General features: G+C 36.8%; 1 protein-coding gene and 2 long non-coding RNA genes across 8 annotated transcripts in view; all 3 read right to left on the reverse strand.

Moving 5' to 3' along the window:
- Nucleotides 1-25015, reverse strand: part of LOC129788971 (dual specificity calcium/calmodulin-dependent 3',5'-cyclic nucleotide phosphodiesterase 1-like) — a 155009-nt gene that overhangs the window by 59728 nt on the left and 70266 nt on the right. The window contains exon 1 of one of the 6 annotated variants that reach the window (XM_055825514.1): nucleotides 7297-7661. The exons of the other annotated variants lie outside the window; for them this stretch is intronic. The gene's annotated coding sequence lies outside the window, so the exon portion shown is untranslated. Of the gene's footprint in view, nucleotides 1-7296; nucleotides 7662-25015 lie in introns of those variants that run through there. 6 annotated transcript variants of the gene reach the window in all.
- On the reverse strand, nucleotides 11109-14257 carry LOC129789168 (uncharacterized). The gene is made up of 2 exons (XR_008750425.1): nucleotides 14100-14257; nucleotides 11109-14010 (listed from the first exon to the last, which is right to left on the reverse strand). It is a non-coding gene; the product is annotated as an uncharacterized LOC129789168 (long non-coding RNA).
- LOC129789175 (uncharacterized) lies at nucleotides 15726-16267 on the reverse strand. Its single transcript, XR_008750432.1, has 2 exons — nucleotides 16089-16267; nucleotides 15726-16031 (listed from the first exon to the last, which is right to left on the reverse strand). It is a non-coding gene; the product is annotated as an uncharacterized LOC129789175 (long non-coding RNA).

The following is a 25015-nucleotide window of genomic DNA, read 5'->3' on the forward strand; positions in this document are numbered from 1 at the left end:
TATAATGAATGTCAATGAAGCTTTGTCTGTATTATTAATTTTCAAAACATGCAAATTTTTTTTTGATCATGTTAAATGAATATCTATTTTTCATTTACAGACTAAAAGCTTTTTGTAATGGAATTAGTGTTGAGTGATTGTGCATTTATGAATCCTCATTAACAAAAAGTTATTTTTTTTAATTTTAAAATAGTTTCTTTCATTTATATTATTTGACATATTTGTCATTGCTGCAAAAGCTTCCAATTGGCAGGCATTCAAAATTATGTTTATTTTGTAAATTATCAATATTGCGGGAAATTGAGAAAAGAAATAATTGAAAATATTTCTATTATATTGTATTGAATTTCTTCTATATAGAAAATCCATCTAGACAATGCTACATCGCAACATTTTCTTGGGGTGTAAACACGCTAATGGTATATAGCACGCGGTAGCTTACAATGCTATATATCCGCAATGCGCTTCCCGCCCATGCTATTATACAATGTTCAAACAATAAATACACGATAGTGCGCTTTTTCCTTTTCAACCCCCACCCTCACAGTGTACTATCTCGTGATACTGGATACTTTATTTCCATTTCTGTCAAATTATTTCAACAAAAAAATGTTCTATAATTTCACAATTTGATGAGAGTGCACACAAAAAGGGCGGCAATAAGTTGCAACCACTAATGGACACAATGGGGGAGCTGCAATTACATTCATAAAAAAAAATGACGAACTACTAAAAAACAAGCAGAAAAAAGTCAACGCATTTGCAATTTAAAAAAAAGTATGTTTTATGTAGAGGAGGAATGCAATTTGTGTGTATATGGACTATCATAATATGGTATTTGGGAGCTTTTATGCAAGGCAAAAGCTCCCAGCAATTCGGTAGACTTCAATCTTGTGGTATTCACGAGTAAAATTTCACAATATCCCTCAGCCATTGTTGGAAATTTTGGGGAGGGATACTCTTGTGATCGCCGCCGGATTGATGGTTCGTCAATTAATTTACATGGAGGGAATATAGTGACGTCGTAATGTGGAGCGCACCCACTTTTAGCCATACACCCGAACCAAATTGACTTTCAAGCTTGAGGCAATTGTGTGACATGATGAATGGAATTTCCTGAATAAGCAAGAATTTCATGTTGGGATGAGCATAAAACGTACACCGAGTGAGTTAATTAAATTGCAGACAATTTCGCGATGCAGCAAATTCAACCCAAGTTCGGTTGGAAAACACAACTAATCTCATTTTGGCTAATCCACCAATCTCCCACCATTAAACTATGTTTTCACAGAAATGAAAAAAAAACCCCGCTGGAAATCGATCAGAATTATTTCCTTTTCCTTTCCATTTGTGGATTCATATTTAGATAAGGAACACATAATACCCATTTTAGGAATTTTATTTCTTCAACTTTTATGTGAGGGACTCTTATTTGGTGGAAAATTGGAAAAGTATGATAAAGGTAGAAAAATATGTACAATTTAAGGGTGGATTAAATTTTTAAATTATATGAAATTAAGACGTTATTTTGTGAGTAAAATTTGTAAATTGAATTAATTTGAGGTAAAAGAAGTTTTTTCCAAAGCTCTAAAATCAAAATAAGTAAACAATTAAAATTTATTTGAGACGATTGTTTGATTTCTTTTTTTTAGATTTTCTGGAATTAAAACAAATTTTAATTATTTTACAATTTCTTAAAGAATGTGAAAAAATCGTGAGACGTTTATAAGAGTCATAGTTGCTCTACTCCGATTTAGGTTTACTTCGAAGTTTTGAAGATTTTTTTTTTTGAAAACATTTGTCCTGACCTTTGTACAGGAAGGATTTCTCTCTGTGTTAAATCCTTCAACAATGCATAAAGGCTGGTAACTCTACTCGAAATTATGTCTAAACTGTGGTTAAGTCTGGATGCGACATTTAGCTCTGTGAGACCTCTCTCATGGTCTCTCTACCTACATACATAGAAGCACCTACAAGTCTCCGCAAATGTCTATCAAGCATCGAGACATGGGATATCTCTCTGGAAGACCAAATACATAAGAATGGAGTCGACATGAAGGAGATTTATTGTGAATGTCACCAGCTTCGGTGGTCGGGTACTAAAATAGAAATTGATTGAAATTTACTTCTCTTGTACTACAAAAGGATGTGTCTGCACAAAATACCAATGCAAGCAAAGACGCGTGAGGAATATAATTTTATGTGGAAGACGGAGGGATTCTTCTTTGTAAATATGGTGAGAAATTAAATAACTTTGGAGGGAGAATTTGCCGAGCTTGGCACACCAACACGAGCATGTTGCACAATTAATTAGTGCGACGTAATTAGATTAAATGAGCATTTTGCTACGATGAGAGGTGATTTGTGAAAGGAGACGAGTCATTGATGGGAAGAACTTTTGCGCTATGAGAGAATTTATATACATTTCACATATTATGCCGTTGCCAAAGGTGAGGGCGAGGGGCTTAGTATGATGTTTTGAGCATTTTTATTCTCAATTAAATGCAATATAATTGTTAAGAAAGAAAATTATTCAACCAATTTTGCAATAAATTCCGTGAACAAATTCAAGGAGAATTCTTGCACCTGGTGAGCAGCTATTTCAATTGAATCTGTAACATTTTGATCTATTCATGTTACAAGGTGCATTAATGTAGTGAGAAGAAAATTCAATTGATGTACCTCGATAGAACCTCTCCCGTCGACCCTTATCGCATTTGTTATTTCAAGAATGGTTGCAGCGTGTAGAATTTCTCTCTTACACGCTCCACAGACTCCTCATCCAATTTTGCACTTTGCTCAATTGCAGAGTATTATAATAACGCCAGAGGTCACAGTGCAAATTCATTGTAACATCTCAAAAGTCATACAAAATGCTGTTCTCTATGCATGTAAATTAATGGGGTATCGCATCATTTAGTACATTTTAGTTTATCACAGATGTAATTTAGGTTTATTCTGCAAATAAACGTGAATTAGAACCTAAATTTGCAAATGAAAATACACAAAAGGGGCATACGGAGTAAACTGTTATAGCGAATTGGTGCGTAGTAGGGAACATATTGCTGAATTTCTGCATGAATTAATAGTTTAACAACTTCCTGCTAAAATTGTAAAATAATTCACTGAAATGTTTATATTTTTAGTATTTTGAAAATTATGTACAAGGCATAAACTTTTTAATTAACTTGAAAATAATTTACAACATTCTGTATATTAATATGCTCACAAAAGGATTACTGAATTTTAAATTAGCTACTTTAACAATTCTTTTTAAAATACTTTTTTTTTTGCAAATATTTTTCTTTGACAAAGAAATCATAATCCATCAAAGTTTATGGATTTTGAGGGAGAGGATAAAAAATCAGAGAGATTTGATTAAATTTCTGAGAAATGCTTCATGAAATATCTTGTGCGTTTTCAGTGGAACTTAAATTTCCAATTTATATTTTCCAGGAATTCCTGTGACACAACCACCCACAAAAGCATTCTAAAAGAATATTACTTTATGTTGCTTTCTGAATAAAAAGCTTGTGTACCTTTTTGAGGTAACTCGAGGAAGCGTATTTGGAAATTTTCCCTTTCATCTAAAGATTTACTTGATTTCTTTAGAAAAACTTAAATAAATTGAAAATTTGTTTTTTTTTTCAAATTTATACAATGAGTAAAGAAATATTTATATATTCTATTTAAAGCAATTTTGCTAAAAAGCTTCAAATGATGACGTTTTTGAGGAGAACTCTTTATCATCTAAAAAATTTTAATTATTATTTTATGTGGGTTGAGCTTTTCAGTGCAAAATGATTTAAAACAGACTATTATTTAGCATTCGCAGCACACTCATGTCATCTCATTTTACTAAAAGCTCTGAAATGTAGCTAAAGAAGCTCGCACAAACAAAGAATTTCCTTCCAGGAAAATTATTTACATTTAAAATTAAATTAACCGCTTAGCATCCTCAATGAAAAATAGAAGCTCTCATGTGGAAATTGCATCCCAGACATGGAGCTGAATTTCACAAAAATGGGGACACACTTAACTTTTGAACTTTTCCGCAGCAGATTTTCTTTCATAAATTCCCCACATAGAGATAGTGCTGAAGTTTATTCTGCAAATTTTCTATTTTACACCTCTCTTTTCTAACTCCAGGCCCTTTTTGTGTGAAAATCTAAAAGGGTTGAGGACCTATGCAGGATGGCGGAAAATGTGGAGTGACTTTTCTCGAGTGACTCTCTATAAATTAAGCTCTTCAGAAATGCTCATGTGGCACAGACATATACACATTGAAAAACACTCGACATTTGGAGAGGAGGTAAAATTATAAATTCATGAGCTTTCAGCGAAAATTGCTGACTTCGACGGAGCTTTCGTCATCATCCGGGGGAGGTGGCGGGATAGAGTGTATGTATGATAATCATTTGGATGCTATTTGTCGTGATTTGATGTGTTTGTGGGGGAGATATAGCATACGGCGTGTGATTGGGGCAGGTGATATTCGATACATCACTAAGCATGACTCTCACAGGCGATATATTCCATCAATTTACTGAGCTTCTGCACATGCCACAAACTAGTAGCAATGAGGTGCATTAGAGTGCAGAATATGCCAAGATTCAACATGAGATTGTATCCCAAAATGCGGTTATTCCACCAACTTTCACATAAAGACATCACTTTGGTGGATGATTTGATGATTTGAGGGATTGTGGTATTGAGATATAAAAAAGAAAGAAGAAAAGGTTTTATGGAGTTGAAGGCAATATATAGGGCAAAGGGGATTTAGAGTTTTTTTGTACTCATATACCCACGTTTGGTCGAAAATAAACGAAAGGATGCGGAGAAGCCAGCTGAAGGAGCTTCCATGACGACTTCTTTTTACCCTCATCTGTGTTTTTATATGAAAAACACTCTGTTTATTTCTCGATAAGATATCACAGAGCAGGGTTTTTTGTCACTTCAGCTGAGGCGTCATCATCATCGAACGTCAGCAGTGTGGTCGATGATGAAGGTCTGCCATGAGCTTTTTGCCATACATAAACGTAAGGGATGGGTTCCTCCTTTTTGCAAAAGTGCCCAGAAGGTTTGCGCTCTCTTTTAAGGACATCACGTACAACCTATAGCTTCGTTTAATTTTAATTCTTTTTTTTTAAAACGTCTATATGTTTTTTTTTATGATCAACTTTTATGAAGCATCATAAATGACGTAGTTTAGGGTTCATGGCCCTAGTGGTAGTCCCATATTCGAATGTTAGTGTTATGCCCTTGGAAAAAGACAGAAATGAGGTAAAAGGAAACATTTTGCTAACCATAAAAATTATGTCCATTTTTGTTAAATGCTCATTTTTCCTAAAATAAGTCGATCCATTTATTTTAATAAGCGCAAAAGTGAATAAACTCCTTTTACACCATTTTTGGAAAGATGTATCCATTTGTGGATTAATTAAAAACTCTTTATTAAAATGATAATATTGGAATATGCATGAATTACATAACAATAGTTGCTTTACAATGCATAAACATAATAACCAGTGAAAATATTGAAATTAATTTAAATTCATCGAAATAATTAATTTTGGCCCCAAAAATAGAATTAAACTCCAATTACATACTTGTTACCCAACTTATCCAATTAAATTTTAAAATAAATTAGTAGAAGCTTTAATTAGTGGTAAATAATATACAGAACTACCATCAATTGACTACTTCATTTAATTACCTATAATTAATACATAAATTTGTAGTTCACCAAATATAAAATTAAACTTATATAGGCTAATCAGAATTTATTCAATTGGAACGGAATACAGAATTATTTGGAAACTCATCAAGTAAAGAGGATCGTGATTCGCTTAAGGAAAATTTAATAAAAATCATAAATTAATTTTAAGAAAATAAGCTAAAAGGAAAGAATTATCTGTTGTGTAGTGAAGAAAATATAATTGTTTGAAAGCTTTGAAATCATAACATATAAAGAGCTTTCCGTTCATACATACTTCAATCAAAGAGCTTTGAATTACGGTCTATTTTGGGAAGGAAATTGAAGCTTTCTTGTTGGCCACAAGAGTAATCTGGTCACTCTTTGTGCGACAAGATACACAATTTCTCAAATAGTCTCCCCTGTTTGCTGCCCAATTTACCAGGGGTGGACTGGGGTAGTGTACAGGAAATGGGGATGGTGGGAGAAAATGCGAGAGAGAGAGAGAGCAGGAAAAGGGGGGAAGCAATTCTGCTATCGAAGCACATCACAAATTTTCTCCTGTCGAAATCCGAGTGAATCCACAAGTGGTTATAGTTTTGTGTTAGAGTAAAAGTGTGGGTGGAATTTCCTCGATGATGGTTCTCCGAGGCGGGTGGTGGGTAAAATGAAATTCTCACACAGCGAGGGGGTAGTGTGGCAATTAGTTGTGATGTTGAAAATAATATCCGCCCTGCGGAGGGCATATTTATGGCTGCACAAAAGTTATTTGCACACGCAACATCCCAAAGAGATGAAATTCCCATTCTTCTTTCGATATGTTGCCCCGGAGAGCGTATTGGATTGTTTTTTCTCTGATACATAGATTATATATCTATGTGGTTGAAGATGGGGTTGCGAAGTGTGTGCAAGAAGACGCGGGGGTGGTGCGAAGATGGGTAAAAATAAAACGTCAAGAAGAAAAGCGATTTGTCCGCTGGGAGAAATATGATAAAGAGACCACCTTCAATAAGGGTGTGGAGCATTAATTAGTACAACACAAAGGGGTGGTTTAGCATTCGCTTTTTCACCTTTAAAGTCGCACACAAAACGCGTCACAATGGAAATTGTTTACTTGGTCTCCTTTCTTGGTCTCAATGGGGCAATATTGTTTTTCCCACCATGACGATTCTTGGGGCAGTGCGTAGATGGAGGAGGGCCGTGTGCCACAGCGACAATGGAGGCGCCAGGTGAGAGGAAAAAAAGAAGAAGAAAAAAACGGAGAAGAAGGGACACGTTACACAAAGGACACAAATAACACTAAACAAATTGACCACCATTATGTGATTAATTTTGTGCGCGCTCTGTGGCACCCGGCTTCGATTTCCATGGCACCATCATGATGTCACACATTGAGGAAAATTCAGGTCAATATAATGATTCCACCAGTGCGTACTTTACTCCCTCCGCGTGGATAAAAAGTACTCAAAGAGCATCGAGAATTTCGTTTTGTTTGAGCATTTTTCCTGCACCATTCACAAGCCTCAAAAAAATTCACAGCATCACTCTCACATTGTCAACTATACAAACTAATTAGCCTGAAGTTGATCTCCACACAGCACCTCTTGTGAGAATGTGATCTGCCAGAGAATCCCACAGAGAATTAATGCAAAAAAAAAATCAACCATTCACACAGATTCTTTGGCATGGGGAAAAGGGAAAAGGGAGCCACATAGTGCGAAGATTTATTTTTGGAAACTCTTCGTGACACCGATTTTATTGTCAACCGTAAGTGTACCACAGTATCCACCTCAAAAATCCATATGCTCTCCAGGCTACGAGAGGGGGAGTACACCATGTGATTTATTCGAAAAGCAGGGTCATATGATCAAGTCCTCATGCAAATTCTTTGGCAATTAAATTTGCGAAAAAATCTCGCGCTCGAGAGGGTTAATATACCAAACACGCACGTACCGAACGCCCTCTCTGAATGTACTGAATGTGAAAGCGCTCAGTGGCATCCGCCAAACTGGCAGCCGGTGTCTCTCTGCGATCTCAAACCCATTTGCCCAAGAGATTGTGAGCGTCCCCGACCAGTGGCGTCGGCGCCACAGCACAAATCAGCCAGTATACCCAAATCTACGCTGCGCATTGGCACTGGCACTCCCCCAAATACGTGCCTGGTATGGCGGGGAGGTGAGTGCCATGGGAGAAATGCGGGAGACCAGACCGCCTCTTATAGAGCCTCGCGGTGGCCCCCATTGAGAGGGCGCCCCCCTGCTAATTGGCAACATGGAATGCAGTGTCACCGGATCGTGATGCAATTTTCCCCGTAAAATATCCACCAAAAACTTATGTGACCCCACAGTGGGCCAGAAGATGCCAGCAGATCACCCAGATCGCCTCATCTTGTCTCTAAGAGATGGGTGTCAAAGTCACTTGATTGAAGGAAGGTATTCGTCGTATATATTCTCCTCATCTGATATACCCTCACCTTATTCATTTGATTCAGAGGGCAAACATTTTTCCATCCATTCGTGGGTTGAGTTGAAAAGTTTATTAGTTTGTAGATTTTAGATTAAAGCTTATTTAATTTTTTTTTTTTTACTCTTTTAAATAAAAGTTGTTGTTCCTCCATACACTCGTTTGTAGCGAGGATAATAAAAATTATTATTATTATTAAAAGTTGTTGTAATAAAATATGGGAATAATTTTAAAAAGAAAATAAAAAACATAATGCAAGCATTTTTTTAGCATAGCTGTGCGGAAAGCTTTTTGGCAAAAATTAATATTATAGTTATTATTAAAAATTCCTGAAAGCTGCATTTATCGTATTTTCAAAAAATTCTCCTTCACAAATGAATTAATTTATTTACAATCAAACATATTTTTCACACTGCTTGTCAAACTAAAAAAAATTCAAAAATCTGTAAAATATTTAATCTATTTCTTTTGCAACTCTGTTAATTTAAACGCATATACGCACATTTTTTTCTATAAAAAAAACTATGAAACTGCGAGTATGGTAGCGTGAGAAAGAGGAAGAGCAGTGGGGAGTATGTTGGAGAAGTGAGGGGAGATGGGAAAAAGCAGTGGTCTTATATAGTAGTAGAAGAAAATTAAAAAAAAAAGAAACAAAGAAGCAAAAAAGGCAAAAGAAAAAAAAAGCTCGAGGAGCTGGTACATGATTGCGGAACGTTTTCTTTGAAAAACAACCTTGTCCCAGTCCACGCGGGTATATAAATATAAATATTATTTTAATATTATTTCAATTAAGAAACCTGTAAGAGGCTCAATTTAAATTGTTATAATAATTTTCAATTAAAGCACCGCGAGTGGCAAAACGGCGGCTACTGAGTGTCGCATTTTTATGAATAAAATCTTTTTTCAGGTAAGTAGTATACCTGTTACCGCCGGATAGGAGGTTTCAAATTACAGCAAAAAGATTTCCAAGTATTTATGCGCTTTTTTTGCCCGTCACAGATTTTTTTCTTCCAAACATATATTGCATTTCGACGTGGAGCTTGTCAATCAAAAGCACGGAATTATGTACGAGATGTAACAAATATGTGGTGGCGGGTCTTATGTATTGTAGAAGAAACTCTGAATTGTGAAAATATTATCCAATGTCGAAAGTTAATTTCTCACTGCACTTTACCTCCGATGGAGGTGCGTTTTTTTATCGTGCATTTGCCAGCTCAATCTGCGAGCTAAAGTCGCGTATCTGATTCATAAGTTAACTTCTCGACTGTTTTTTTTTTGTAACCATCGTGCACAAAAATGCATTCGAATGGCAAAAACCTGTTGGCATCTCAAGCTTCAAGATGCGAAGAACTCTCTTCTGCGTACACCTCATACACTTCTGCAGGTTGTTTTGCTGCAACAGTCTCCTCAATGATCGAATGACTTGCCTCATACGACTTGTTTCCTCATGATTTATTCCATGTTCCTCCTTTACTCCAAATACTCCATGATCTTCCATTTTACCTTTTCACCTCTCCACACACAATCCACATTTATTGCCCAGCCGGTCATTTATTCACTATACAGCCAATGCAACATAAGAGGACTGCATCGAAATCTATGCTCTTACTTGCAATTTATGACTCTGCTAGACGAAGTAAATATGCATTAAATAGAACGATCATGTGATTTTCTCGTATTTTTTTTACAGAATGAACTGACAAACGTGTAGAAAAAAATTAAAAAAAATATATATTAATTATTAAACATTAAAATGTATTTTTTCTAAAACTAGTAAGTTATGAAATAAATAAAACTTTTTTCTTAAATCCAGATATAGTGGATGCAACCTGGGAAAAACGGGGTTAATAAACCATGAAGAACATTTTAAAATATATGAATTTATTTCTAAAAATCTATTTTTGACCATTCTCTATTAATAAAGCCAATATAGAGATGAAGGAAAGAAAAAGAAAATCTACAAATCATCCAGTTCAATTGGCATAGCGTGTAAGTAAAAATTCTCTTGGGAAAGCCAGAAAAGCTTCCTCCGTATAGAAATGTGAATTTATAAATAGATTTTCCACAAAATTGAGCAGCCAGCGAAGTGTTCCACCTTCTTGTTTTTAATCCTCATCCATTTCTCTCTATCTCAGTGGATAAAGTGCGCTTGACACTTGTTTTAGTTTTTAAGGCATGTTAAATGGATGAGACACGGAGCAAGTGCATGGAGTTTGCCACACATTCAGACTACAGAGGTAGGTACCCCCAAAGAGCGTGTTTCATAGATTGCCGGAAGAGAGATGTGAATTTTTGCCCCTAATCGCAAATATACAATTAATCCATGTATAATGGCACGTTACAACATGGATCTTATCTCCTCTCTCTCTGTGAATAATATGTGTGCTCACGTATATATTGAAAAGTGATTAAAATTGCTCACATGCAGTCACACCTCGCTTAATTGCTTCGGGGCGCATAAACATGAGAAATGTGGGAGAGATATTGGGTCAAAATTTGAATTGAATGTTACGGAGATTGAAAACTGAACCATCTTAGACACCAGGCGTCTCCATCTTACCCATTGTCAACGCCACAGAGCTTTTTTTTTGCTAAGAAAAAAAAATCTTTATTGTTTCTCGAGCACTTTTCTCTCCTCGTAAAATTCAAATTGAATTTCCATATAGTAATTTGAATAAAAAGCCATTTAAATGGCAAATGCATTTTTAGCCTTTCAAGCTTGCGGCTTTCTGAAGTCTCTGAGTGAGCAGATAAAAAGAATGTCATATGTCACGTGCAAGTTCTCAAAGAGAAAATATTTTATAGATTTTTTTCCTCCACATATGCAAATTTTCTTCTTTAAAGTCTTTTAATCCAAAATAAATAAAACAAAAGTGTACAACATCCGTTGTAACTTTTTAGCATAGTTTGAATTTTCTATGTTGCAACGGACTCTTTGTTTTGAAACGCATTTGCAATTTTTAACCGCCATCATTTTTCTATCTTTGTTACTTCCTTCCGTCAGTATACTTCATGGCAACCACGAGTCCCAAACTCTTTTTTGGGAAATTAAATTTTATCAAGCCGCGTTAGTCCCATCGGGCTTAGATTTTATAGTAAATTTATAAAGTGAATCAAAGGCGTCTCGCGCCACAATTTATATTTCAAAACTTTAATTTAAATTACATTAAATTGGTGTTGGTAAGAATCCGTGCATTTTTCTTCTCCATCTCATCCGACCCCTTCGGAACCCCTAGACATCCGGCAGCTACAGGAGCTACGAGAAAGCAAAATTGTTCCTTCTCACCAGAGAGGCTACTAATGTATTTCTCACCTGTATCTCCAAAGGTAAATGACTTCTCCTGCCCGGCTCCACTGGGATATCTATTGTCTTACTTATTGCTAATCTCTGCCCTGTACAATTCAAAGGTATGCTTGATGCCCAACCGAATCCAGGAAGTTCCAACGCTGTATTTTCCTAATCTGTGTTTCTTCTTAACTGTCGTTACAAAGGTATGTTCTATACATAAAATTGGCCATTCGAGCCTCCAACCAGCTACCGCAGTTCACTCTACCTTCTGAGATTACTTCTGTGTGCCACAAGTGATTACCATTCTACAAGCCTTATCGTTGATTGCATCTTCAAAGTCGATGAGCTTCCGTGTACTAGAGAGAATCCTCACAGCAGTTTCCCGTGTTGAGCGTTACGTGGAGGAGCTCATGGCAGACGATCAAGAGCTTGTGGGACAATTGATCACGCTAGAATTCCAGTGCAACAATTTCCAGTCAATGAAGTTGAGGTATTTGGAAGTTCCGAACCAAATTATCGCTGATCATAGCACCTTAGTGGACAAACAAAGAGAGGAAACATATCGTGATATCTTTGTGAACGTTGTGACAATCTTATACAAAGGATTTATGATTTGTTTTTGGGTTAATGATGTCAGATCTACCTACCTTGATGCTTTTTATGACGTCATTTCTGCCGCAACCCAGCCAGAAGCATTGCCAAATGATTATCCTACTACTGGCAATCGTGTGTAGTACCATCATTCTCATAAATCACATCCCGGACAAGGTTGCCCTTCCAACTGTCTACCCACTATCGCATATATCACGACCTCTCATCCAGTCCCATGCTTGTAACGTTATGTCCACTGATAACATCACTCGTCGGTATTGCCATGAAAAATGCCGCCCGCTCATCCGATGCCAAACTCGTCTCAACATAAATTCGGATGAGCACTTCCAATCAAAGAAACAGCTGAGTCTTTGCCTAAACTGTTTCTCCACCTACTCGATGTACAGTTGCACGTCCCAAGACTGGCAACCGTGTCAAGGAAAACACCACTTGTTGCTTCATGATCATTTCTTTGCCAATTCTGAAGCTCACACCGACTGCAGCTCCTCTGCTTTGGATCCTGTGAAGCTTTCCATCCAATTTGGCGCAAGGAGTGCGTCTGGTCCTTCGACATCCAATGTGCTAGCGATGATACCACAAACGGAAAACCCAATATTTGAAGCTACACTCAAAATCCTCCTTGTCACGGCTATTGTCAACATTCTATCAGCAACTGGCGACACTATTTCTGGCCATGTGGCACGAGATAGAGGCACTCAAACGAACATCATGTCTACCAGCCTTCTTTACTGCCTCAATCTGCCACAAAATTCAACAATGCTATCCATCTGCGGAGTGAATGGGAAGCGCAGTCGTTCCAATTTCTGCTTGAATACCACAATGTCTTCGCGACTGCCAAACTCCACATTCACATCCAAGGCGTTCAACCTGCCGAGCGCCTCCGGAAAACTTACAAATTGTACAGTTGATCGATCGCTCATTACTATTCCACTCGACGCTCCAATAGCTGCTCCAACATGGAAACTTCAGCAAACCGTTGATCTCATTCTCGGTGGTAAACCTTATTGTGCTAGCCCGCTCAATGATGCCATCTTCTTGTGTCACGGACTCCCATGGCTGATGAAGACTGTGTTCGGCTATATTGTCACAAGGGAAGTGGATCCATATCTCTCCATGGATCCTGACGAGCGAACGACGGCTGAAACATACTACAATTGCTTCAATATTTCGCTACCCAGTGAAATTCCAAAACTCAAATCTTACCATTGGATAGAATCTGCTCCTGAGATCTCACGGCTTACTCATGCTTCTCTCGTGTCTTATCACAGAGGTCTCACGGATTCAACATCCGCAAATCCTCACTGGTCCCTCCTGGACTCATTGAACTTCAAACGCTTCGAAGTTCTGGAAGGAGCTCTCCACATCCGAGCTTCATTTATGCACCTTCTCAGCAGTGGAAGATTCTCACTCTGCTTGTGGGAAGAGAGTTACAATGCGTGCCTAGAAGAAGAGCCCACAATCACTGACGTATTCTTTGACGATGCCTCCCCCAGCGCATTGATCCTCAAGGAACTCAAGACGTCAGATGTCTATGCATTCGTATCTCTTGTATCTTTCACAGAAAACTGCTCAATCAAGCGTCAGCTCTCCTTGTCTGTCGCCCACTCATTCAATCTGATGGACCTGCTCAGTACCGTCACACCGGCAGAAGTTCTCATGAAATTATTCCATCATTCTTGCAAGAATTGGGTTGCCTCCCTACCCGGGGAGTTTGTGACGAAATGGCGAGAATTTCCACGAGGCATCCAGTTGGGTTACCAACTCTCTCATCCCGTCGGGAGTTCTTCAATCGTCAAACCAAGCACAAAGGGTCTCACCATCCCACTATTAGAACTTCGTGGTGCTCTCCTAGCATCTGAATCGACGGATACAGTTCAGCCATTCTACCCTCCAAATTCCACGCACTTTTGGTGCGACACTACCAGTCTACTCCCTTGGATGCACAGTCCCCCTGGAAAGTACAGGATCTTTATCTCATCTCGTGTGAAGAACTTTCCGGCTGTGCCCACTACAGCCCAATGGAGAGACTTATCTACTTACCATAACCTCACTTATTTGGTATCACGTGGAACTCTTCAATCTCATTTCAACGATTGCTTCCGTTGGTGGAATGGACCTCCGGGACTCCTTCAAAGGCCATCTCACTGGCCTCCTGCGCCCACCAAGCAATCTGGATTCCACGAAATAGAAGTTTTGGCTACCACGGTCAGGGCTGATACTCAAACGACAACCTTTCTTGCCCGAGTACTGGAGCGCTACTCTGCATTACCGACTTTCCAATGCATGGTTGCCAAACTTCCGTGTTTTGTTTTTCCACGGAACATGACAAATTTCAATTTCATAATGGAGAAAATAGAAGGAGATTTGCGACTACTCGTCTTCATGTATCAACCACAGCAACTTCATCATCTCAAAGAACAGCTTACGAAGTGCTGTGACACCCAAGAAGATAGGAAGTGGAAATGGATCACATCTGTTTGTCTGTTTGCAGGCAAAATTAGCTTTATACGTTCAGGAAAGTTCCCGCCGCATTCCAGTGAATACTATGCAGCTAAACATCCCATTTTGCTGCCCATATCGCTCCTTACGGACTTGTTTATCGCGGAGAGGAATCTCAGAGTACACCACTCCGCCCACGCATTGCTGCTAGTCAAGTTGCGGCAACTATTCGGACCCATTGGAGAGCACACAGCTGCAATGAAGGTTTATCTCCAATGCCATAGTTATTTCTGTGCAAATCCGCAGTCTCTTCAGCAACTTGTGGCGGACTTACTCTCCTACAAAGTCTATCTCAAGGGAACATTCACGAGAACACCTCATCCCGTACAAGAAACCGGCGTGGGTCTTGCAATGTACCAACCATCCCCACCCCGGGGAGCATCTCATAAACAACTCTGCCTACCAAACACGGTACATTTGGAACTCGCCACAAATCTGTCTACCGAGGCTCTGTTTGCGCACTTCCGCTTTTTTACTGCAAAACGAACAACTCCACTGCATGTTTACTCAGACTATGGGAAGAGTTTTGTTGGTGCCGCAAGAGAATTTGCTGTACTTCTGCAGCAAGGAGATTTCCAACAAGACATTTCCACTGAAGCCAGCCAGCATGGAGTTATTTGGCATCTTAACCCTCCAATTGCCGCCCATCATGGTGGTCTTTGGGAGACCTGGGTGAATTCTCATCTCCCTCGAATCGCCCAGCACATTTCATTGCCTTTCGAGGAGATTTGTGCTATGTTGTGCCAAATAGAAGCGATGATCCACCATCATGCAATCGGAATTATGTTCCATAATGCAAGCGAACCGTCATGCTTCATCCCTGGGCATTTCACTCGAAAGATGCCTGGACGAGCTCTTCCTGATCCTGACTTACGACATATCCAGAAGAATCGCCTGTGGCAAGTGTGTCGGCAAGATTTCCAGGAGTTCGGTAAGAAATTCAGACTCTTCTATCTCGATACATTACTTCAGCGAAGCCAAGGAGGAATGTACACTCGTCCTATCACGAGGATAGCGCGTCTGCCCACGAGAGAGTTCAACAGTTTGTGCTCTGAGAAGTCTGATGACCCCCCAGAGCACCCCGGGGAGCATGTACAACATCCGTTGTAACTTTTTAGCATAGTTTGAATTTTCTATGTTGCAACGGACTCTTTGTTTTGAAACGCATTTGCAATTTTTAACCGCCATCATTTTTCTATCTTTGTTACTTCCTTCCGTCAGTATACTTCATGGCAACCACGAGTCCCAAACTCTTTTTTGGGAAATTAAATTTTATCAAGCCGCGTTAGTCCCATCGGGCTTAGATTTTATAGTAAATTTATAAAGTGAATCAAAGGCGTCTCGCGCCACAATTTATATTTCAAAACTTTAATTTAAATTACATTAAATTGGTGTTGGTAAGAATCCGTGCATTTTTCTTCTCCATCTCATCCGACCCCTTCGGAACCCCTAGACATCCGGCAGCTACAGGAGCTACGAGAAAGCAAAATTGTTCCTTCTCACCAGAGAGGCTACTAATGTATTTCTCACCTGTATCTCCAAAGGTAAATGACTTCTCCTGCCCGGCTCCACTGGGATATCTATTGTCTTACTTATTGCTAATCTCTGCCCTGTACAATTCAAAGGTATGCTTGATGCCCAACCGAATCCAGGAAGTTCCAACGCTGTATTTTCCTAATCTGTGTTTCTTCTTAACTGTCGTTACAAAGGTATGTTCTATACAAAAAGAAATAACAAAATTTAGTCTAAAATTCAAGACCAAACTCCAAGTTAAAGACATTTTTTTCTTCTAAGAAGACAGAATTATTCCTTTCGCTTCCTTCTAAAGGAAATTCACGTTTACATTGCATTTATGTAGAGTGGTGTTGTATGGAAAGGGGTTTTTTTGTACATGAGAATGAACGATACTTACCACTTTAAGAGGTTCCTATTGAAGTAGAATAATTTTACAAGTGTAATGCGAATTTATCCATCACGAAGAGATAGAGTGACTCCCCGTGATATTCACATTTTGCCAACTTTCAATTGAAATGCAAATTTAAACACACACACTTTGGGACCATTCTTACCTGAAAAGAGATGAGAAAAAGGAAAGAGAGTTAGTTGTATTGTGGTTGCATGCGATTTTTCCTTGACAATTTTAAAAACTTTTGTGTCTCAGCTAAAAATTAGGGGAGAATGGTTTACGTATGACCTATTTTATTTTTTTAAAGAAAAAAAAATAGGAAAAAATAAGAAATCTTTTTATGTTCTTTCTTTTATAGTAGAATTTTTAATTGTAAAATAATTAGATTGACTGATTTTTACAGATTTATTTTTAAGGGGAAATTTTGCAATTTTTTAAAAATAATTTATTAAAAAATTTAATAATGGAATTATAATTATTTTCAAGAATACATTAAGAACAAATATGATTTTCATTTTACTAAATCATTATAGAAAATTTGTTGAAGTTGAATCAATGGGTCACAATAGAATTATTTTCCTCTAAATTAGCCAAGACACTTCTGTAGTATTATACAAAATTTCAAAAATAACGACTTTCTGGGTATAAATTGCTCAATAAAACTTCAGAATAGATATTTTATGACTTTTTGCAAGTATAATCGATTAAATTTTGTAGGACAACATTTTGGATTCCACAAATATTCAATTCAAATTCATTGCATAACCACAATTAGTGGTTTTGTAAACATCTATGGATAAATCAACCGTGTGGGTATGCAAAATTTGTTTGCATTCCACGGATGCAAAATAATATTCAAACACACAGGATTGTTGTTTTTGCACTGTGAAAGTTGAGTCTTTGTTTACATTCAGTCGATTAATTTTTTTGTCTATATTTTGTGAAGAATTTTGGGGTAAAATTAAATGATAAAATTAAATGATTGACAATTAAATGAAAGCTTTCAGGGAGCTTTATTGGGAGCTTTAGTATGAAATTCAGTTCTCATGTCAAATTGCTTTGCAAGGCATAGTTTGAGTGATAATATATGCCTTTGTTAATGGAGCTTTTGATACATAAAACAGGAATGTGTACATGTATATGTAGTTAGACTAAAATTAATTGTTTGACAAGGAAAATTAATTTTCCGAGCACCTGTTTGATTTTAATCTCAAACTCCAATGTCAATCTTCTCTGACTTATAAAGTGCATTTTCATGCCATTTTCGGTTAATCAATAAGTCAAGTTTAATAACCCTGGAGGCAGAAGGGGATGATTAAAGTTATGAAAGTTAAAACTTTGATAATGTTGCCTTTAGTCGATGACTTGGTGGTACAAACTGTTAAAAGGCAAAAGAGGCAAGAGTTTTCTTAAGAATTCCATGATCAATATAGCTATGTGAGAGCTTTGAAATGTTGTATATTAGATATATAATACTTTGGGTTTCATCCTTCGTCTCTAAATAATAAACACCCTGGGTTTTATGGTGTTTTCGTGGCTTTTCCTTAAACATTATTGTGTCTATTTTACCACCATAAATCACAAGGAAATGAGCAATGAAAGTACTAATCGCGGGTGTGTTAATTGAATAAAGGAGGAAATCTGACGACTTCTGTGGATCATCCTCAATGGAGTTCCCTTCTTCGGCTCACCTCCCCCACCCATTGAAGGGGTGAATGGAAAATATTTGTGGCAGAATCTGCCGGCGAGAAGAGACAAATGATGGAATGTTGTACAGATGCGGAGAATTATTCTCTCACAGCATTATGAGTGAACAAATATCATTTATTATTCTGCACCGAGGATGGGGCGCAATGAAGAAGAGGCGCTTTTGTGCTACGAGCAGTTTGTTTGATGTTTTAGCCATTTAGACATGATGTAAAAGAGCATAAAACGTGGCACAAAAAAAATCGAATAAAAGCACTTTCAGCGTGAAAAAAGGCATCAATTCTGCAAGATGTATGACTGTTGGATTTGCCCTCATATATCCTTTATGCACGCACGGCCATATCCTTATTGTTTCATCCGGTGAGCTGTCCTCATGAGGTGAAAAAAAAACAAACAAAAGCCTCCTCTTTATTTTCCCATCGCAGAATGATTCTCTCATTTTGATTCGTATAGCGTTGATGGATGATGTGGAATTTCCAACAAAATGATCTTTCAACAGAAGCTTTTAAGCATCATCCTCACATTGTTTGCCACATACAAATGATTGAATATCTCCCGCATAAAATACCCTCCCCCCTATTCCATGCCCGAGTCCATCGCATTGAATGCCCTTCCGCCCTCTTCCTCCCACACCCCAGAAAAAGAAGCGCAAAACTTCAAGATAAATTCAAAATTATCTCACAGAATTTATCAACATCATTTACTTAACAGAACGCGAGTCAAATTATGCATGTTCCACTTTCTTTTTATAAATAGTTCGTATTTTCTCATTCTCTCAGTGAATTCTCTAATAATGTGTTATTAATGATTTACATTTTCTCATCAGAGGAAGTTTTCATACCGCAACCCTTATTCCTTTTGGGTGGAAATAATAAATTGCATAAGGGATGGAAAATACCAACAGTTAGAATTCATATTCAGGAATAGTTTATTTTTAATTCGTATGATGATAATTTATAAAATTGTTTAATTTTCCAGGGATTTATGCCAAAACGCACGTGGAAAAAATTCAAAGTGAGCTAAATGTAATTAATGTGATTTATTCTTTAAAATTGTCCCAGAAAAAGGATAAAGCTTCATAAATAGATCACACGTCTCATAATTTACTAAAAGCCACTCTAGCAGACACCACCAATTTCTTTTTTCCACAATTACTTAAGACGTGCTTATGGGCAAAGGGATATGTTGTGCGAGAACTCGAGCATCTTCACGAAATACTGGTAGGGTCGCGCTTCGTGTAACAAATTTCGGTGCTATAAATTTTCCGGAAAGGTCACTTAAAGCTCACCAAGGGAGTGAGAGGATCAAGTATAAATTTAATTTGAAGAAATGTAACGTGAAAAGGGAGATTTGTGGCAGAAAAACAAATTCACCCCATTTTCTTCTTCGTCAATTTTATAATTAAATTCATCCCGATTGGTTGTCGTTGTCGTCGGAGTTTTGAGTTTCCCTCAAAATTACTTTCATTGACACCATGTCAAGGCGAGCCCCTGCAAACAGCCCTCGGGAAAGCCTCCACCAAATTGTATGGTTTACTGTTGATTGAGAAAGGGAGGGCTGTGCATGCTCAACTAAATGAATGACTTGAGAAAATGGAGAAAATTGCGACTTTCGAAGGGATTATTCAAAGTTAAATTTCACCATCAATTACCACTTTTAATTGTTTGGCACTGAAGTGTGTGCGAGTTACACCCAGAGAGTCTCGTCCAATTTCCCAAGAGTTCTCTCACAGAAATGTGTCTCAGTTATGCTTGTCACATCCTTATTCGTTTCCTTTCCAACCTGGGCCATTAAACGTGGGTGACAAATTAAATTAACACATCCCACCCGGCAAATGATGTCATTAACTGTAATTCGAGTTTTCTCTCTACCTCCTCGAGAAACTTTTCACGCACAAACTATATATATGAAGATGTATTTTTCACCCTTCTGCACCCACATGACCCAGACATACTTCAATTACTTCAGATCCACATACGGGAGCAATGAGAGAAGGATTAATTTGCTATATAAGATGTTACAGTTCAAGATGAAAAATATTCCCAATATTTTTAAAAATTTTTGTAACGTTCTTTGATGCAATTAAAAAAAAATGTCTTCAAATTAAGAGCTTTGAGATTTTTTTGATAATATTCTAATAAAAAATCTGATATTATTATCTAATTTTTTATGTAAAAAAAATTACGGATTAAGGATAAAGAATGCCGGGATATACAAGAAAATCTTAAGAATTTTTGTGACAGAGCGTGGGTTTTTTCTTTTACAAGATATAATTGAATTTGAATTAATTCTAAGAAATAATTAATCTTAATTTTTGAGATAAAATTGCTGAGAAAATATTTTCTTTGTGACTTTTTTTGTATACTTCTTAAGACATTCTTTATTGATTCGACCGAGGATTCGACAACAAGAATAACAATCACAAATTAAATGAATTTAGCAAAACAATCGCTGAATAATTTATTTCAATCAACGCAACGTCTCATTATTACACAAAGAATTCGCCAACAGGCTTTCTCAAAAGAATAATTTATTAGACACAAAATCATTTGGGTATACTTTCAAGCTCAAAATCCGCGAAAGCTCTTAAGTTAACCCTTCAGATATTTTTTTTGTTTATTTATCTTGTATTTTTCATCGCGTATAAAAGAGTTTTAATGAATAGATATCCCAATCTCGGAGCATCGTCAAATTTGCCCGAAGGAAGAAACATTTCTTCGTGTTTTGCTGTGGATAACACTTTTAATTGTGGGTGGAGTATGAGGGAGCGGGATGCTGCAAATTCCCTTAATGTTCTCCAGTTTGTGGGACTTCATCAGATGGTTGGGTGGAGTTATCGTTGTCGAACTTTCTCAATTTTCCCACGAATCCTCAACTCTATAATCATCAATTTCCCAGCGAGATAATTCCATTCGCGCAAAGAAGCAAAGTCAAGAAGTTTCCCGCGCGCTGAGAAGTCACATCTCCTCAATAACTTTCTACGATATTTTAGGGGAAATTCTCACCAATTTTCACTGAAGTGTGTTACATTTTTATCATGCTGAAAATTTGAGCTAAATTTTAATGAGAAATTATGCAAATTATCCAAATAAATACCGGCACAAGTACAAATTCCTAATTTCAAAGCAAATTACAACTCCACAATGTCTTCCAATTATTTTCAATATAAATTCCTCCCAATACATATAGTATTTTATTATTCCAAGAAATGGTACTACTCGGAGTACTCAACAAAAGACTCACAGAAAAAAAAGCTTTTTCCCTCTTCACGAGAGATTCGAGAAAATAAAATAAATCCTTCCTCGCAACAGAGGCACATGTAAAACAAGAAAAAATCTCAAGCAAAATCACTCGAAAGTCAATATTGATCATCTATTGTCAAATAAAGTTCGAGGCTGAATTTTTGTCTGCAGAAAGGTAGCTATAAAAAAAGAATCTCGCTTCTTGAGGATTGATTGTGTGGCTCGTCGTTGTGCAGCTGGTATCCCCGAGAAACATATAACTTGTCTCATCTGAGAAAACATCCCTCTTATCCACAGACGGAGCTTGCACGGGGTTGCGGTGCGATAGGGTGCGGGGGAAACCCTTCAATTCTCCAGTGCTTTTCATATGAATACGAATGAAAAGAAAATCATACTTCAGTGACTGTGAAAAATCGATCTTGTATTTCCTTTTCGTATTCAATGAGGTCATTTGTCCTTTTTCTCACCCCTGCCGAGGGGGTTTTTGCTTTCTTTTTTTTCTTCTAGCGGCATATGAAAAGGGCACACCCCCACCGGAAGGGTTCACACACAGAAGAAAGCGTAAGAATCGACGACAATTCAATCAAGTCCTAAATAGAAATGGATCTACTTAGGAAGAAATAAATTTGTGACCTTCGAAACAAGGAGAAGGAGGGCATGGATAGCAAATAAATTAGTGCAACAGCACTTTCCTTCTCACATGATCAACTGAAAGTTTTTCACTAGGGAAGAAGGATTTGTATTCCCTCTCCATAGGTGGAAGTTCTAGGGGAAAGTTTAGAATTGTCCTCTCCTTGCTTGAAAGTTTCCCGATTGTATGTATTATTTACCATTGCCAATTCTTCCTTGGTGTACACCGCACACACCTTTTTGGCAGGATATGGCAGTCCCTACACTCTGGGTGCTCTCTGGGAATGGCATGAATTTCACACCAGGCACGTGCTAGCAGGAAGCATTACGAAGGAATTGGAATTTTGATGTGTTTTTTATGAGCTTTCGCTTTATCTCAAAGACCATTCATCGTTGAAGAATGGAAAGCCAGGAAATTGCTGATATGATTGTGTTGAAATTTTCTCTAATATCCATCCACATTTAGATCCGGATATTGAGGTGATTGCATTGTATTGAGACAAGAAGATAAAAATTCCTTCTTACCCACTTTTTTCCCACCCAAAGACTTTCATCTCGTTGACTTTCCTTTTGCCTCAGGTATATAGCTCATAAATTTATGTCCGTGCGGAATATTTTATGAAATAATATCCAAGAGGAATTGCCATGCGAGAATAACAAAGTGAATTGTATAATTTACAAAAGACATTAAAGGATCAAATATATGAGAAGGATGGTTTTGTTGGTAAAGAAAAGTCTCAGGAATATTTGAAAGGGAAATTTATATTTAAAATTCTGCCTGAAAATTGCTCAATTTCTTAAAGTTTTTGAATTATTTTCTTTTCATTCAATTTCTCTTTAAGGAATTTATTATTTCGACGAAGGTTCAATTTGTTGGAAATTAATTCTTTTTCAGAAAGTAGGTAAAAATTCATAGGAGCTTTCATGTTTGACCTCTAAATTTGTTTTTAATATGAAATATGCGATTTGTGCTAAATTTTTTAGAAAATTCTATTGAAATTTTAGGAAAAAAAACCTCAAGGAAAAGATGCATGAAGGTTAAACTAACATCCAAATATTTTAAGGCGTTTTTTTGTTGTAAAACTTCCTTTATTTTTGGCTTTAATCATTATCGATGGTCCAACAATAAATGTATTTATTGCCCAATTCATCCCGTTATGATGTAAAACAAGGAATATAATCCTCCTTAGCCTTGTACTCGTTTTCTCAAAAATTGGCAAATCAACTTGGAAAATAAATAAAGATTTTGGAACGCATTCAAGACAAATTCCAAAATTTAAATAATTTTTCTGACCTTTCTCCTTTTCATACTCTTGATTAACTTTTGGATTTCAATTTAAACTAATAAAAAATTACTTTTAACTCAATTTGAATGTTCCGAACAAAATAAATAGCATCAGTATATTAAATGCTTTTATGTGAATCTTTCTTTTAAAAGAAAATAAATCAAATTTCCAATCATTAATCTTCCCTGGCTCTTTCATTAAATTAATGAATCAAGAAGTAACTGTTGAGCTGAAGATTCTCAATTTTGCACCGGAAGTTGCATCAATTTCTGCAAATTGCTCTCAAATTCAATTTTGTGCGCATCTTTGCATGGATTTGATTTTTTTCCATGAATCTTTTCTAATTTTTTTTTTGATTGAGAGATTCTACATAAGAGTTTGTAAGTAAACATTAAAATACTTTAATTAGGATTTATTATATAGATTTGCTTTTGGATTTAATTATAAGAAAGTATTCCTTTTCAAATTGAATGGAGCCACACGTTTTGTCCATGTAATAAATGATCAAAGCTTTGAAACGTGCCGAGAAAAGCTCCCGAATTTTTTTTTTACGGGATTTCAAGCAATTCTTTTCCGGCATTTTGTGGGTGTTGCAGGATTTAAGAGTGATTTTGGGTAAAAGTGAAAGCACTGTCGGAAAATGTTAGTGTTGACACGTTGGGGGGTGAAACGTGATGGCGTAAATTCGTCGCTTGCGACAATATGAATGACATAGAAAATGTATAGTGATTGTTTACTCAACTTGACAGCATGACGACAAAGGGATTTTTCTCGGGATATTTGGGAGCTTTTTTTTTCTTAAAACTATCAACGAATCGTTCATTGCGTTTAGGGATTATAGATCATAAATTAGCAGTGTATACCAATTATATTATCATTTGCTTTATCCTTTTGGGGCAACATTGAAGCTTGTGAGCGAGCAAAGTTCAAACAGTTGTTTAATTTATTTTCACGTAGATGGAATTAATGCAGCCTCGGCTCTGTATGCAATGCACAGAGTTCCGGTACTGGGAGTAAAAACACAATTTTCAAATTAGAAGGTAAAAGCAATTCTGCAGGCAATTTACATTCCATCTCTAATCTACACTTTCTGTTAAATAAATGGCATTGCACAGGGATCAAAGTGGAAGGACCATCGGGAGAGGATTTGATTGATGAATTGCAGAACAAGTTGTGATGGAAATTTTCTAATTGAAAATTCATTGAATATACTCCTCAGAACTTTTTGCTGTGTATTTTTAGTAGAATTACAATTGTATTTTTAGAAGAACAAAGAGATTTTTTAAACAATTATTTCATTAGTTCTTTGAATAATCATTCTTCAGATCATCAAGATATCATAATAAACTCATTTGCATACTGCATAGAAAATGAATAAAAATATTTTTTTTATCATTGGCAGAAGTGCAAAAATTGATTAAAGTTCTTCTCTCCTATGTTGGGAAATTATATAAAAAAGAATATGTAGAAATTAGCATAAATTCTCTTACAATTTTCCAACTCAATTAACTTGAAAAAGTTGCTCACAATCAACATCCTTTTGTGGTTGTTGTTTTTTTTCTATGGAAGATTGGAAAAAAAAGAGGAGAGTCAAATGAGAATTTTCTTGGGTGAAAGCTTCCCTCTCCTTGACATTTTATTGCTTACACGCCTTGAAGGCTTTTTCCTCGACTCTCTACAAGTTAA

Source organism: Lutzomyia longipalpis, chromosome 2 (assembly GCF_024334085.1).
Source record: "Lutzomyia longipalpis isolate SR_M1_2022 chromosome 2, ASM2433408v1".
Taxonomy (NCBI): domain Eukaryota; kingdom Metazoa; phylum Arthropoda; class Insecta; order Diptera; family Psychodidae; genus Lutzomyia; species Lutzomyia longipalpis.